We start from the raw sequence: 18441 nt of genomic DNA, 5'->3' as shown, positions 1-18441 counted from the left end.
CCATGTAATAATGCAGAAATGCATTAAGTCCAACTTCAAATGTCACAGTCTTAATATTGTTTACAGGTCCAATGTTTAAAGTTTCTTCTGTGACTCTAGGCAATTTCTTATCTGAAATCCCTTGTAAAATGGAAAATCAGATAACATAGTTGCTACACACAGGGGACCAGAATATTCATTACCATTCCAAAAGAAAGGAAATATAACACAGTGAGGAAATACTGGACTCAAGCAAGACTGAAAACTGTCAGAGCAAACTACAAATTCTGGATCTTTCTGTGGGCTGTAAAAATGCTCTTCAGATTTCCATCTCCTTTTAGCTTTGTTGACTGTAACACAGCTCTACCCCTTATGCTTTTCCCATACCTTGTTAGCAGCTGAGTTTGGTAGGTATCCCATGAATCTGGAATCTCCAATATCTTAGGGTCTCCAATGAAATCTAGGCTCCAGTTTTTAATTTTATAGCTTCATGCAATGACTTCTGTGGACCTCTTTGCAGAGAAACCTTTGACTCATGACTTGCCTCAGCAGCATCTTTGTCTCAGAGAACCCCTTTCTTGTATCCTTGATTCTAAAATTACAACCACGTGATACCAAATTCTATTGCTTTTTAGGGCTAGAACTTGGTCCCCTCATTCAAATTCATTTGCATCAGCTTTCTGTTTTCAATGACCTCCTTTACTGTCTATGTTTTTCTTGATTTCCTTTTCACAAGTGAGCTGCTGAGTTGGGTGAAATTTTTCCTAGAGATCACTACTTTTTTATTCCATTTAGCTTTTTTAAAACACATTTTTTTGTTTATCTACTAGTGTATTGGACTTATCTGCACTATACGCCTTTTTCTTCTTTTCTCCTCAAACTGTTTTTTTGAATTTTAAATTGTTTGGCTTGCTTATTTTCATTATAGCCACATTCTTCACCAAAACATTATAAGAATAGTCTCTTCATCACTTACTAATATTCTTCTCTGAAACCTCTTGAGTGGCCCTTTACCATCTATATTGTTCTCAGCACTATTGTCTTCTCATTCCTACTAAAATGGCCCATTAAGCATCACATAAATTATTCAACTGCTTTTCTAACCCATAATCTCAAGTCTACATTCTGACAAGCAATGTAGTCATGTCTGTCCTAGCAATACGCCACTCCTGGTACCAACTTAAATCTTAGGGTTTCTATTGCTGCAAAGAGACACCATGACCGTGGCAGCTCTTGTAAGGTTTGCTTGCAGTTTAAAGGTTCAGGCTATTATGCTCATGGTGGTGAGCATTGTGGCACTCAAACAGATATGATAGCTAAATGTTCTATATTTGATTCTGAAAGCAGTAGGAAGAGAGAACTAGTGGGCCTGGTTTGGGATTTTGAAATCTCAAAACCTACTCCCAGTGACACACTCCTCTAGCAAGGCCACACTTATTTCAACAGGCCATGTCTCCTAATCCCTCTCAAGTAGTGTCATTCCTGATGACTAAGCATGCAGATATGTGTGTCTATGGAGGCCATTCATATTCAAACCACCACAGCTTTCTTAAATTTTCAAATATACTGTCTTAAATCTGCTCTTAAAGACTTATAAAACATAGCACAGTTATAACCTATCTGTTTGAGTTTGGCGTGTGGAGTCCTATAGACTTCTCAACATTGAAGACTATTGACATTAAAGTCATTACCTACTCTTTACTGCCTACAAAAAATGATAGTAAGACCCTATTGTGACAATTTAAGACACTAGAGTCATAGAGCATTAACAAATCAGATTGATAGTACTTGGAAGCTTCATCCTTGCTGGCTAACTTTCATAGGGTTAGAAAGTTCTATTCATACTCCTATGGTAGAAAAGTCACCATAAAACCCTCCCAGCTGTGAACTTGGTGAGCTAGAATTATGACTGGCATGTAAAGGTATGCCCATTGTTGATATAGCAGCAAGAGTACAATAGGAGAGGCCAACCACTATCCTTTGGATTTAAATCCATTACATAAAACAGAATCTATGGGTCAAATCTACAACTGGCTACATCATAAACCCTAGGGGAGAACCTGATACTACTACTCTGCTGAATGAACTTAATATAAAACTGTCCACTAAGCTCTTCTTTTTATATTCATACAATGTATCTTACCCTTTATCAGAGGAGTGTTATCCCCATAGATGGCTATTAATACAGAGAGCCACAGAAGGTCAAAATGCAAAGAATAAGAGAATGTAAAGTGTCCAGTTCTAAATGGAATATAAATCATGTTTCTTCTTCCCAATGTACAGGAATTATTGCAGAAAAGAAGTGCAGAAAGACTGAAAGAGTCAAGGTGCATGTAGGCAAGGACATAGTCTTTGCTTTGAGTGCATTTGTAGAACATACAAAATAATAAGCCAACCAAGATAAGATGGTCAGAGTGGGACTCATGAAGACCTATCCCTAGCTGAGGAACTATCTGTACCTGTTGACTGTCCTGGGAAGGTACATCATTTTCCCTCAGTGATCGAGGTGGCTAGCTGTTGATGATACACTATGTCATTCAATACAGATGCACATACTAGCAGCATTAAGTGAACTCAGTGGACTAAAGGGAAAAAATCCTAAAGGTGGGAGAGAAAAGTGGTGGGAGTGCATAGAGGAAGAATTGTAGGAAAGGGAAGTGAGGCTATACCTGATCAAAATATATTGTATGTATGCATGCATGAATTACTAAAACAATCATACAGCAAGAATGATAATGAGGCTGGTCGCAATACTTCTTTTGAAAATTAGTGTGCTCTTTATAGCACAACGAAACAAACAAAAAGTTGCCCATAATGGTAAACCATGGAATAAAAGAAAAATATATCATCACTTCGTACCTCAAAACATTGGAACACATCTAAGAACATCAGTAGTATACGTTCAGTTCAAAAATAGTTAAGGTATTATAGTTTTGCATGGCACAAAAATTACAAATAAATTGATAATCAAGTATGTGATGAATCCAAAGAGTTTCTTGTAGTACTTCTCTGTGTGTCATTTCATGAATTCATCAAAGCCATAGTTCCAAACATACAGCAGGCCTGCTTTGCTTTGTATATACTTTCCTCCACACAACGCAATTTTGAGAGAATAAATGATGCCTGAAATACTGTGGCTAACATTTAAGACTGTTGCATATTAAGAACTGCAGTATTTTGACTGTAATAATGAAGTTTTCTGGACTTATAAGAACATCTTGGTTTAATTCAGAAAACAAAGAGTCATAATATCTTCCTACTGTCATTCCTCAACCTATAAGCATCATATTAGTATGTCTTTGGGTTATATTATATTAGAACAATTGATTTTTAAAATTGCTGCTAGAGTATCTGACCTGAGTTTCATTTTTTAAAAGTTCAGTTAGTATTAGTTTGGGTAGAGCAGAATTTTCAACATTTTCAGAGGTGGTCATTCCATACCTGCTGCTATTTTGTGCTGTGTGTTAATGTGAAGTGATGTTCTTAGCACTGACTGTTATAAAAAAGAACTATAAAGATTTTGTATAATAAACATTGTATATATTTTGTCTCATGCTGTATCAAATATTCTGCCAAGATTTAAATCTTTAAGTATTTTTTCAAATGTATCCACCCAAGGCTTGTGGGTCTCTTTTCATTTTTATTTATTTGCATTTTGGGGAGTTCTCTGTATTCCAAACTGCCCTTAAATTTACCATGTAGTTAGCTTAGGGTTAGCAGAACTTCTAATCATTCCTCAGTGCTGGGATAGCAGGCATGTTCCACCATACCAGATTTTCCACATTGCTAACAACAGAACCTATGCCTTGGTATATCCTAGATCAGCATTCTGCCAATTGAGTAATGTCTGCAACACCTACTTTCACATTTAATGAGCTTAAATCATATGTACCAAAGCATTGTTTTTGATATAAATGTTTTTGTGATTTATTAAGTGCAAATGTTTAATTTTACTACATATATACCCAGGGTCACAGAAATATTTCTCCAGGTAAAGCAGGTCATGTGTGAACTCTTGACTATATATTCAAACTGCTGGAATCTGGAGCTTAGCTACATGTCTAGTAAAAATAAGATAAAACAGAGCTGATAGATGCCCTAAGATACTATTAGTTTGCAGTTTAGTTCATTTATTATGTCTATAAATAATCAAAATTAATAATTGACTTATACTTTTATTCAGTCTGTTTAACCTATTTTAAAAATTTTCCCCTTTTGAGATTATAATTTAATTGATTTTCTCCCATTCTTTCTCTCCCTTCAATCCCTCTCATGATCTCTTCCATGTTCACCTGTACATTCCTGACCTCTGTTTCCACTAATTGTTAAGAACCCTGGAACTATTATTTCATGCAATTAATATAGAACCCTTTTCTTTTCTTCATTGAAATGAGCCTGCCCTTTTGAAATAAATCTGTAACAATATGCGCAGTCATTTCTCTAAAAAGACAAACATTTGAGTTATGATTTCGATATCTTCATTTCACAGGTGGTTTGTATTTGGTTGTGCATGTGTGTGTGTGTGTGTGTGTGTGTGTGTGTGTGGCAGGGGTTTGTGTGCATGCTACTCTGGGAGACACTGCATTGGACACAGTCTCCCTTTTCTGGGAGTCAGCACAGCAGACAACCTTCTTCCCTGTATAGAACTGTAGTGCAGTGGATTCTCAGCAGGCCCTTATTCAGGCAGACCCTGGGGCTTCTTTCCCCTGGCACCTCTGTCCCCACTCTATCACACATATTAGTGCTAAGGATGAACTTCCATAAATATCCTAAATTCTGGATGATATTTTAGTCAGTTTTCAGAATAATCCACTCCACCTGCAGTTACCTACTACTCTGGGTTATTTAGTTTGGAAATGAAGACAGGTATCACGGTGCTCATTCATCTCTAAACCTCTTCATAACCACAAACTAAGCACAGAGCCTCCCAACCCATACGATTGATTCAGAGTATACCTTTCAGTATTTAATATATGTTCAAATTCTATCTACTCGTAAAACTGGTGGGTGGCAAAATTTTCACTAGATTTAGCCCCATTGAAATCATCAAGGATATTCATAATTATAGAACAAAGCAATTCAACTTCTAATTTAATTATTCTTTCTATTGACACACTCTAATTACCTTTTTTGCTTCTATGAAACTTTATTTTAGTTTCATAGCAAGTACCTTCAGTTAGCAAGGTACCTGCTTGTTCTAATTGCATGCATACATTAGGTGTAGTTTATAAGCATAACCTAGGACTATATTGTTAGTACCTTCCATATATGCTATGGACATTATATCTTATCATCTGTATCTGTTCAGATTTACTTCAAGAATCTCTGACACACTTTAACTGGATTTGTATTATCTGTAGCCTGACAGCTCTCAAAATAAGGTTTTAAATTTAAAAGCAATTTCTAAGACCTCAGCAGGATTATAACAATAGATCCATAGGCTGGTGGCATTAGCATCATACCTCACCACCATCAATGTGTCTGCATAAGCTAGGGAAAACATATTATGATTGCCTTGGGTACTTCAGATCTCAAAATGACTGGTACTCTGCATGCATCATATCTAATAAACATACCTCTTTCCAAGAAGCATTGTTTCTGGAGGAAATAAACTGTCATTTGTAATATGTGTTGATTATCCATATCCCTTGTTCAATGAACAATGTGGATGGCTTTTTTTTTTAATTTCTAGCTACTAGAAAACAGCTTTTGAGTCTGCTATTTCTCACATTTATTTCCTGAAATAGAATTCTCTAAGAGCACAATCTACATGGCCAACTGCCCTGTGATCCGCGAAGTATTTTACCAAAGCTACTGCAGCTGCTTTTACAGGGAATGGGTGGAGAAATTCCTTTAAATTAATTCTTTGGGCTGTTCTGAACCCAGACCTCATCCCGCCTTCAGACGCGCCCCTCTGTCCTGGACAGTAGCCGGGTTGTTTGAGCTTGGACTGAGTTCTCAGACTCTCATGCTGGTGTCTTCTATCTTTTTTTCTTTTTTTTCCCTTTCTTTTTTCCCTTCATTTCTCTCTTTCTTTCCCTTTATTTTTTTCTTCTTTTCAAAGCCCTATTGTTGCAGTAGCTGAGCAATGGGCAGGGACAGAGGAAGTCTTTGAAAAGTGACCTAGCTCTGCTTTGCCATGGAGCTGAGGAGCCCTGAGCAAAGCCCACCTCCCATCAGTCCAAACCACACTGCTGCGAATGCACTTTTAAACAAATGAGCTGCGTGTTTTCCTCTAATGCTTATGACTGGCTGTGCAGCGAGGCTGCACCGATTTCAAAGGCTTTTCAATTCCTGCACAGAACTGGGAGGCCATGGCAATGATTTTTTGATGAAAAAGAAGCACTGTTGGGACAGGCAGGCAGCTTGGGCTTGACTCAAAGGCCTCCAAAAGTGACAGGGAACAGCACAGGGGATGGCTCTGGCTACCAGCTGCTCAGGAAATTAATATGAAAGAGGCTTTCCGCTGTCCCTACTGCAAACTTTTTTTTTTTTTTTTTTTTTGCAAGAAGAATCCTTGGAACTTGTCATACACACGAATTCTCTTTTAACTCTAGGGGCCAACTTTCATACCTGCCTTTGGCATCTCCCTAGAATTTAGACATTTTAATAACTGTCTGATTCAAAGGAAAAGAAACTATCATTTTTTTAAAATTTCATTTCATTTTTGGCTACAGTTAAGCCTTTAGTCTAATTCTGCTTTTTTCTAATTTGACATTTATTAAGCATTCCTATGGGATTTGTAGTTATCTTTGATTTTATTCTTTTCATTTCCCCACGAAAGGATTTACCAAAGCACGGATATAAAATGAAAATATTTAAGTTGGTAATACAAATAAAGTTTTTAAATAGTGGTAATCACATGAAAGGACTCTTCCTTTTGGAACTTCAGACAGGATGTGGGGAGGACTTTGGCATGTTAATTGGAGTCATTCTGATCTGTTCAACAACAGAACTACTCTTGGTGGCCTTGAATAGAAGAGATCAAGTTACATTCTCAACAAAAAGTGTTGAAGCTCTATCTTCATGAAAATCTTACCATATGTACTCTCCACTCATTCATCCCAGCTATTATCCCTTTGAAAAAAATCATTGTGGCTGCATATAGAAATTTAAAATAATTTATAAATTCTGAACAAATAAAAGAGCCTACGATTGGAAGAAGAATATAGGAAAATCACACATTTCTAAAACCATAACGTATTCCTCAAATGGAAGATAGGGGAATCCAAACTGTCACCTCAAACAATAGGGAATATTTATAAAGGGTGGAATCAGACAAACACGGATTTACTGTTAATTTTGTTACTAACGTAGACATTTATTATGCTGATGCATGCCTACTCTGTGCCTCTCATTTTAGCTATGCAAAGAGGGAAAAGAAACTGATGTAGAAAACCATGAAATATTCATGATCAAATTTTGGCTCTATCTATCCTTGTAATTAAACAGCTTTAAAGTCATATGTCAGGTGTATTTTGATAAAGTTCTCAGAAGGAGTTTGTCCTTGAAACAACACTGTCCACTATCTCTAGAATCATTCTGGGGAGTCATAATATGAAAGCTTTATACAATTGTTTCTCACTATACAGTTTTGGCAACATCAGGAATTGACTCTGGGGATATAACTCAATGGTGAAAGTCTCGCTTGGTATATACAAAACCTCAGATTCTATCCCTAACAACGGGGGAAATATCAACACCTGGTAAATTTGCATAAAGTATACATGTATTTCATTTATTTTAAATACTGAGCAAGATGAACTCTGACAAACACAGAAACAGATAGAACAGAAACTATCCTCCCATTCACTTACAAAATAAACCCATTATGTTTTCTTAGATTTGTTGTTTCTTTGTGACCATACATTAACATTCAAGCATGTTGTACATTCTTTCAATGAAGATTTTATTCATGCCAGAAGTTTATATATCCATTTTATTTATACTAGAACTTATAACTTCATCTGTGTCTGACATTAACCATTCAGGATATTGTTTTAAAATATACCCATTCTCTTATGTATTAGCAGGGCAAATTAAGGCCTAGCATCTCAAAACCTGTGGACAACACATCATTTCTCCAGATTTCTTAATTCATTCTATCTTGGAAAATACTGAATAAAAACATTTTAGATTATTTTTAAAATTTTATTTGTGGACATGCATTTTTTTCTCTTGAGTAAATATATAGGAATGAAATGCTAAGTCAGATAGAATGCGTCTTATTGGTTCAAAATATAATCAACCCAAAATGTTCTAAGATGACTACATTATTTCAGTGGTCATTATAAACTGTCAACTTTACAAGAGTGTAGAATCACCTTAGCGACAGGTTTATAGACAAGCCTGTGTGTATTATCTCCATTTCCTGTAGCTGAGATGGGAAGACATGACCATTTTAGAAGCACCATTCCCTGGCTTGTGTTTAGATATGATAGGAATGACAGACATAAGAAAGCTTCACATACAAAATCTTAGCAAAATGGTTTTCTAATCAAGTCCTTGATCATGATCATATCAGTCAATATGCCAGTGTGAAAGGGGAAAATCTATAGACTTTCACACTTAGATGCAAGGCTACAGAAAATTTGTCAAGAGAGAATGAATCAGTTTTCTTCAGAAATAAGCTTCTGATTGGCTGGCTACCCAATCTCACATGGTCAGATCTGTAGAGATTAGCAAAACTAAATAGACTCAGTATGACGTATCCATATATATATATATATATATATGGATTTATAATATATATATTTGTAAATAAAAATGAAATGCATATATACATTTGTTACATATAAACATGTTTATGTATTGATAATAACTAAAAAAGAAGAGGTCATAAATTTAAGAGGGAGTAGAGCAAACACAGGAGAGATTGAAGCCAGAATAGGAGGGGCAGATATAATATAAAAGCAGTAACTATGTTTAGATAAATCAAAAAATATGTAGATAAAAACTGCTATCTACCACTTGCATCAACAGCAAGCAAAACTTCAAAAGAATTTACACAGGACATAGGTAATATAGATGACACAGTATAACATAAAAGGCATATCTATTTTGAAAGTAATAGACAAAACAAATAAAAGGAAACAGTAGCAACGGTGTCTGTGTGTGGTGGCTTGTGTATCACAGGGGCAACACAAAGACCCTGTCTGGCAAAGCTGTTTTTAGATTCACTGTGAGCTCAGATATTGTAACAGAGACTATCACTGCCACCTATGTCCTTTAACTCAATTCAAGAGATAATCACATCTGCTTTTTCTTGCCTCATATCAGAGAAGTAGATATAATTATGGTCTTTATGCATTTCCTGTTGATGTGAATGACAAAGACAGAAAATTGTACATAATAATTGTACTCAATGCAAAACCTCCTCCTCCAAAGCCTTCTTCACCTATTATTCAGAGTTGATGATGGCACAGCCTTTAGTCACCATGCTTTCTTTCCCATCTCTGAAAGAGAAGAAAGGCAAGTAGACAAAACTGCATTCAGTTCAGGAAAGAGCCTGGGAAACATGATAAATGAACGGCACTAATAATAACACATGCCAATTACAGGAGAAATCGTTTTACCCAGAATTCGTGAAAACCTTCTTCTAACTTGTACAGCACGTCAAGCATTAAGAATTTCTCCTGTTTCTGTGGCACACTGAAGGAGATATCTGTTGCACAAGCAAATATTTTGTCATAAAGTATTATAACCTGATGCAGACTTGAGCTGAAATGTCCTGTTTACTCATCTTGGATATCAGGACATGGCTTTATGGGAAAATAGGTGAGTAAATGGAATTTTAAACTGAAAAGAAAGAGACAAAAAAACAGGAAAAGTATGTAAGGAATATTGTGTCCTAAAACTATCCGAAGGAATTGACTGAGGTGTTTGGCAAAAATAATCTTTAAAATAGCAACCTTCGAAGTTCTAGTAGTATTCTGCATTGAAACCATCTGGTCCTGGGCTTTTTTTGGTAGGGAGATTTTTGATAACAGCTTCTAATTCTTCGCGACTAACAGGTCTAAAGGTCTTTGAGCCTATTATTCGTGATCCTAGAGAAGCTAAATAAGAAGGTGAACCTGAAGAAAATTCAGGTAGTTTTCCTCCTGAAGATTGGAAATAGACAAGAGTTCCAGGTAACCAAGGGTGCATGGGGGGTTGGGAGGGTAGTTGGAAGGGTAGGAGGTTAGAGAGAAGGGAGCAGGGGAGGAATGGGAAATGTTCAGGGGACTGGGAGGGGGGGAGGGAGGAAGGATAGATATGGGTTCAGGGAAGAATATATCTCAACTATGGAAGTCAGTTTGGGGTTTACTAGAGACTTGATTGTAAATGGGATCCCAGGTCCAAGGAGAGATCCCCAGATTGTTCTCTGGACAGAGGAGAGGGTGCCTGAACTGGCCTTGGCCCATAACCATACTGATGAATATTTTGCTTATCACCATAGATCCTTCATCTGGCAATAGATGGAGATAGAGATGGGGTCCCACGTTGGAACACTGGACTTAACTCCCTAGGTCCAACCGAGAAGCAGCAGGAAGAAGAACATGAGCAGGGAGGGCAAGATCAGAGGGAACCTACATCCGGCGATGGATGGCGATGCAGACGGAGACCCACATTGGAGCACCGGACTGAGCCCCCCAAGGTCCAAATGAGGAGCAGAAGGAGGAAGAACATGAAAAAGCAAATCAGAATGGCAAGGGGAGCGATCACCCACTGATACAAGGCGACTGATCTAATGAGAGTTCACCAAGGCCAGTTGACTGGGACTGAAGGAGCGCTTGATCCAACCAGATTCTCTGGAGGAGGCTGGATTCCCTGAATGTGGCTGGCCCGAAGTCTTTCTAAAAAGCCATTGACAATGACTCTGGGACTTGTTTCCTCTGCATATTCTGGATTTTTGGGGATCCAGTCTGATTAGATACTCACCTTCCTGGTCCTGGAGGGAGCGGGGAGGAACTTGAACTATCCACAGGGCAGGAAACCCTGACTGCTCTTAGGGATGGAGAAGGAAGAGGAGAGGGAGTGGGGGGAGTGGGAGGGTGTTGGGAGGAGGGGCGAAAATGGAAACTTTTATATTTTAATAAACCTTGAAAAAAAAAGATTGTTCACCTGTTCTTGGTTCAACTTTGGTATATGGTACTTATCTAAAAAAATGTCCATTTCTTTTACATTTTCCAACTTTGTGGCATATAAACTTTCGTAGTAAGATCTAATGATTCTCTATATTTCCTCTGTGTCTGTGGTTATGTCCCCCTTTTCATTTTTGATCTTATTAATTTGCATGTTCTCTCTCTGCCGTTTGATTAGTTTGGATAGGGGTTTGTCAATCTTGTTGATTTTCTCCAAGAACCAGCTTTTTGTTTCATTGATTCTTTGGATTGTTTTCTGTGTTTCTATTTTGTTGATTTTAGCCCTCAGTTTGATTATTTCCAGTCTTCTACTCCTCCTGGGTGAATTAGCTTTTTTTTTTCTAGAGCTTTCAAGTGTGCTGTTAAGTCTCCAATGTGTGCTTTCTCCGTTTTCTTTAATTGGGCACTTAGTGCTATGAACTTTCCTCTTAGCACTGCTTTCATAGTGTCCCATAGGTTTGAGTATGTTGTGTCTTTATTTTCATTAAATTCAAGGAAGACTTTAATTTCTTTCTTTATTTCTTCCTTGACCCAGGGGTGATTTAATAGTTGACAGTTCAACTTCCATGAGTTTGTTGGCTTCCTGGGTGTAGCACTGTTGTTGAATTCTAACTTTAATACATGGTGATCTGAGAAGACACAGGTGGTTACTAATTTTTTTTTTGTATCTGTGGAAGTTTGCTTTGTTACCAAGTATGTGGTCAATTTTTGAGAAGGTTCCATGGGCTGCAGAGAAGAAGGTATATTCTTTCCTATTTGGGTGGGATGTTCTATAGATATCTGTTAAGTCCATTTGATCCAAAACCTCCAATAATTCTCTTATTTCTCTGTTGGGTTTCTGTCTGATTGATCTGTCCATTGGTGAGAGAAGTGTGTTGAAGTCTCCTACTATTAGTGTGTGTGGTTTGATGACTGCCTTGAGTTCTAGAAGTGTTTCTTTTACATAAGTGGGTGCCTTTATATTAGGGGCATAGATATTCAGGATTGAGACTTCCTCCTGATGAATTGTTCCTGTTATGAGTATGAAATGTCCATCTCTATCTCTTCTGATAGATTTTAGGACCATACTGATGAATATTTTGCATGTCACCACAGAACCTTCATATGGCGATGGATGGAGATAGAGACAGAGACACATATTGGAACACTGGACTTGGCTCCCTAGGTCCAAATGAGATACAGAGGGAGGGAGATCGTGAAAAAGGAAAGCAAAATAAGAGGGGGCCTTCATCCGACGATAGATGGAGTTAGAGATGGAGACCCACATTGGAGTACTGGAGGTCAGGACCGCGAGGGGTGCGTTCACCCACTGATACAAGGGGACTGGTCGGATGGGAACTCACCAAGGCCAGCTGGACTGGGATTGAACGAGCATGTGATCAAATTGGATTCTCTGAATGTGGCTGACATGGGGGCTGACTGAGCCCCCAAGGTCCAAATGAAGACTGAGAAGCCTTTGACAATGGCACTGGGTCTTGTTTTGTCTGCATGGATTGGCTTTTTGGGATACTGGCCTGTTTGGATGCTCAGCTTCCTGGACCTGGAGGGAGGGGGGAGGGTCTTGGATTTCCCACGGGGCAGGAAACCCTGACTGCTCTTGGGAATGGTGAGGGAGGAGGAGAGGGAGTGGGGGGGAGCGGGAGGGTATTGGGATGAGGGGAGGAAGTGGAAAGAGTGTTTTCGCATACTGGAATAAACAAATCGAAAATAAAATAAAATAAAATAGCAACCTTAAAATAGGATGCATAAGGTGGTTTTTGGAACCATATTAAAGACAAGTTCATAGGTTCTAGTCAGGACAATAAACTGTAGGGAATGGAAAGCTGTTTGGGAATGTGGAGGGTATCCCTCACATTGGTAGGGTTCAAGTTCATGAGTTTAAAGAGAAAATAAAGGAAAAGCAATAAAGTGGGTTGTTCATAATATTATTATAATTAAAAACAAAGCTATCACAATTCAAGACAGTGGCAATAAAACTTTAACTTACTGTATACATTAGAAATTATCTAATAGCTGAAACTTGCAAGGTATGTTCATTGGCTAGTTATAGAAAATAGACAAAATTACAGATGCTAAGTTTTGTTTCAACATTCTGATGAAATGAATGGATTTTGTAATCATCAGTTTATAATATGATTTAGATGACCATGAACTGATGAAGTCAGAAGAATACTAAAGACAGCAATATGAAAGGAATTGGACCCAGAAAAATGACCATTTTGAAATAATGAAAAGAACTTGAGGAGAGAATTGGGCCGAAATTTGTCTCACAGCTGCCCATTGCAGTAGATGCAAGCAAACACAATAAGAATGTGATTATGAAGAATTATGAGAATACTTATGTCCTAGTTGTGAGCACGAAAGTTAATCAAACAAAGACAGAATACAAAGACTTAGCAAACCTGGACGGTTTCTGTCATCAGCCTGCTGTGCATCTTCTAGATGTTAAACTTATGTGCTTCAGGGTCAAGAAGTCAGAGTTTGAATTTTGGTTCTATCTTAATAAAAGCTTTACATCTTTGACCAAAAACTATCACTGATGAATGAGTTAGTCAGCCATAAATCAAAGATATGAGTGTCTGTTGTATAAACACAGTACAAAAAGATCATGGTTTTTAAAATCACTTGTTTAACTATCTACCAAGATCAAAGTGGAAAAGTAATAGACTGTTAAGATAAACACCTACATTTCCTTAAATTAAAGCTAATTGTGATTACATTAAATATCATTTCAATTTAGAAGCACATTCAAATCCAACAGTAATGCAGCTAAAATGTGTCTTGGTTTGTGGTAGGAAGACAGCTCCAAATTTTGGAGTCTTTACTTGCATTCAGAAAACATAAAGAGACAATTTTGTTCGGGATATAGGACCACCTCTGATATAAATATGCTACAGTGTTTCTCAACTTTTAAACTCTTAAATGACTTGCATTTGACTTATACTTAGCAATTCACCTTCCATAAACTTTCCATGCCACCAAAACCTGTCCATATTTTTGAGTAAGTGTTATTTTCTATATTCTTTTAAGCAATAATTTGAAAATGCACACATTCAGGACTTCATTTCTGACATGCTACAATTTGGTTGAAAATTTCTGTCTTTTGAAACATTTGGTTTTATCTCACTCTGATATCAAGGAGTCCTTTTGTCAGAGATTTACATATTCCATGACATAAAGAAAAAGGTGTATACATATTGGCTTTTTTATATTTATATTATAAGAATAAATTTCAAATTGAAGTGTAAATTGCATTTTTTAAAAATTTGCTGGTGCATAAGATTTCAAATCAAAGACATTATACCCCATTTTTTGGTTGTTATTTATTTTTTGTTTGTTTGTTTTTACTAATTTTCTGTTCAAATATTTATTTACTTCTTCCCCCAGACTAAACACAGCACAATTGCTTAATTTCACTTTCTAGCTGTATTTTCTATTATTGCATTCCAAGCAGGAAATTTCTCATTCTGAATGTAGCATCCCTATATGCCTTTGAGATTTATTATTTTTTTTGAGCCTGCCAAAATAACTCTTGGATTTTTTACTGATACATTTTTAATCTTTATCAGTATTATTAGCAAGATGATCTCTCCATAAATCCTGATGATTAACAGAATATAATAACTATATCATAAGACTTATGTTGAACTCTAAATAATAGGATAACATTAGTATAATAAAAATAAAGCCTTAACCCAATAATTAAATCTCCCTTTTTATCCCCTCCACTCCAACTTCATTTTGTAGGAGGTTTAGTTCATTTTCATATGGATGCAAAATTCATCTTTTGGTTTTGATCTTGCTTATGGTGCTAAGCTTTATATATTCAATTATGTTCTTATGATGAAGTATAATATAAATTCCAAGTGGACTCATACACTGTGATAACCTTGTCTGAATGTAAGCACAGTTACTTCTCAAAAGGGAACTCTTAAACACTGGAAGTATGTCATCAATGATAGAATTAGAACACTAAATCTAACTTTGCATTTTCAGTTTCACTTGAGGATTAGACAGAGCAGAGTAGAGTAACACATCAGCAAAGAAAATAACTTTGTGAATTTACTCATACTAGAAAATTATAGGAGTCAAATCAATAAAAAATATTTTGTACAGCTATTGAATAGATGAGAAGATAAACAAAATCTAAAAAGTAATTAAAAGTTGTATTTAAAAAATTGAATTTGTTGCCTACTCAATGTATATCTCAATAAAATCAATTAAAAAAAACAATATGAACCCCCAAAATGTAAGTTTCTCTAGAAGCTAGGTAGCTGAAGATGCTTGGCTCTAAGCAAAATAACTAATAGAATTTATTAGGTTTTAAGAAGGCAATTCAAACTGATTTGATCAATTTCCCCATCATTGTTGAAACCGTTACATGTTGCCCTAAAACATTTCATTCATCATCAGTTTTAAAGTACTTAAAAGCATGCAGCAAACACAACCTGAAGCAAGCATGCCCCAGTTCATAAAGACCTAGCTCTTCCTTTAGGTAATGGTGGTCCCCTATTCTGCTATTCCTTGCATTGTTTACATATTGCTTCATAAAGACTCTTTGTTTTGAGGACACAGTCAAAAAATTGCTCTTGTCATGGTGCCTGTTGGGAGAGTGTGTCTGTGAGGCATTTTCCAACATAAGTTTAAAAAATTGCATCACAAAGCAGTTTATAATCTAAACTTTATGAATGTCCCCATTGTGGCCTTGACCCCTTTGCTCATATTATTGCCTCTCCCTCTCTTAGACTGGACTTTGGAAGCTTGGCCCAGTGCTAGATGCGAATCTCTGCATCTGCTTCCATCAGTTAATGAATAAAGGTTCTGTGATGATAACTAAGATAGTCAACAATCTGATTACAGGGGAAAATCAGCTCATGCACTCTGTCCACTATTGCTTAGGGTCTTAGCTGTGGTCATCCTTGTGGCTTCCTGGTTATTTCCCTTGAAAATTTCTTGCAAGCCTCATAATGGCTCTCTCAATCAGGAAATCTTTTTCCTTGCTCTCCCTCTCTATCCATTGCGCATTTTGGCCATCCCATTCCTTCATGTTCCTCTTTCCCCTTCCATTTTCCCATCCCCATCTTCTTGTGCACCCTGATGCTCCCTATTTTCTCAGGAGATCTTGAGATTCCTGAGATTTCCCCTTCCCAGGAGGATCTATATATCTATCTGTCTGTATATCTATCAATCTATCTATCTATCAATCAATCTATCTATCTATCTATCTGCGATGCGCTTCCTGACCAGCAGGAATGAACGCCACTAAAAACGAGAATTCCTTCCCTGTACACGTCTTTATTCGGAGCATTTGGTTGAGGAAAATTGGGGGAAGGGAAGAGAGCAGGGACAAGAGAAAGCTTAGAGAGAGGAAGTAGAGCCCAGAGGCAGCTGCTTTTAAACGGTGGAGAGGCTTGAATGCTGTTCTGATTGGTTAATGCCATTCTGCTGGACTGAGCATGTGCAAGCAAGAGTGCAGGCAAGGGTGCTCAGCCCCACGTGGCTAAGCCAGGTATGGACTTGTATACCTCCAAACTGCAGGACCACCTGTGCCTCCAGGTGGCTTCCTACATCTATCTATCTATCTATCTATCTATCTATCTATCTATCTATCTATCTATCTATCTATCTATCTATCTATCTATCTATCTATATTTATATATATCTATATATCTATCTATATATCTATCTATATATCTATATGTCTTAAAGTTCTTCTAGTTACCTTACCTCTTTGGAATTGTGGCTTATAGGCTGGTTATTCTTCGTTAATCTGTGGGACTACTGGCAGTGGTCCCAAGATTTATCTCTAGTGATTGAATTGCCTTTTTGGAGCCCATTCTCTTTAGAAAGATACCATACTCAGCCTAGATATAGGGGGGAGGGCCTTGGTCCTGATTCACAGTGATTTACCAGACTTTGCTGACTGCCCATAGGAAGTTTTAGCCTCTCTGGGAGGAGTGAATGGGGTTGGGGTGGTTGGAAGGTGAAGGTTGTGGGAGGAGGAGAGGGAGAGGGACCTGGAATTAGTAGGAAAAATGAGAAAAAAATTGTTTAAAAAGTAAATTAAAAAATCTGAAGTTTGTACATATATAAAGTTGTTTATTCTAATGAAGGGAATTCTTATGCACTTTATCTGCCTATGTTTAATGAAAAACACAAATTTCATTGACTTTGTGGACTTTTGTAGCCTTTACCTTATTTTTAATATATATAATAATCCTTCTGAATGCTGTAAAAATGTATTGCATGATGTGGGAGCCCCCTCTGTGCTGTGATTATCATTAATGAATAAAGAAATTGCCTTGGCCTGTGATAGGGCAGAATTTAGGTAGGCAGGGACAACTGTACTAGATGCGAGAGAAATAAGGTGAAAAGAGACGCCATGGAGCCGCCAAAGAAAGACGCTGATAATTTTATCAGTAAGCCACTGCAACGTGGCAATACACAGATTTATGGAGATAGATTAAATTAATATAAGAGTTATCCAATAACTGGGCAGCCGGGATGAACAAGTAGACCCTCCTCCTACAATTGCTCTTACTGATTAATAAAAAAACTGACAGGAAGGCAGTATAGGTGGGACAGTGAACTGAGCATTCTGGGAGGAAGAACAGTGAAGTCATAGGAGATACCAGCAAACACAGAGGAAGTAGAGTGTATAGAAAATGAGGTAACAAGCCATGAGCCATGTGGCAGAGGGTAGAAAAGAAATATGGGTTAATTTAAAATGTAAGAGTTAATTGGTAACAAGCCTTAGCTATTGAGCAAGCATTTATAATTAATATTAAGTCTGTGTGCCAGTTACTTGGGAATTGGTGTGCAGGACAGAAATTCTGCTTATCCTATATGGCTTAATTTCCTTACAAAACTCAAGTTGATAAAACTTGATATTGGAGATAGTTCTGAAATTCTAAAAGTTATCACTATTTCTTCTTCAAGTCAGACTTTATGTTGGCTACCAGAACAATGCCACAGAAGAACAGTACAAAGATCAAAGCCTTGCTGCAAAGTTTTGAGCCATCAGCTTTGAATACTGATAACCAGAGCTATTATGCAGCTTGTTCCTCGTAGGTTTCCACCAGTTCCTCTTAGTATAAGGCTTTAAAATTTGTTAGAAAAAGAAACATTACATATTCACAGACTGCTTTCTAACAAGTCAAATAATAAGAAATTCTGGAATGATGGACAGGAGCTTTTCTCTGTCTCTCTGATGGAATCATATTAAAAATATGCGCAGGAATGGGACTAAAGATGGGAGGAAAAGACAGAGAGGCTATGATAATAAAATGGTATATTACTTTATCTCTTAATTTTCTCTTCTGATTTCTGCAACCAAATG

Source organism: Myodes glareolus, chromosome 16 (genome assembly GCF_982192425.1).
Source record: "Myodes glareolus chromosome 16, mMyoGla1.1, whole genome shotgun sequence".
In the NCBI taxonomy this organism is placed as follows: domain Eukaryota; kingdom Metazoa; phylum Chordata; class Mammalia; order Rodentia; family Cricetidae; genus Myodes; species Myodes glareolus.
The sequence above is the reverse complement of the archived record's forward strand: the minus strand, read 5'-3'. Positions refer to the sequence as shown.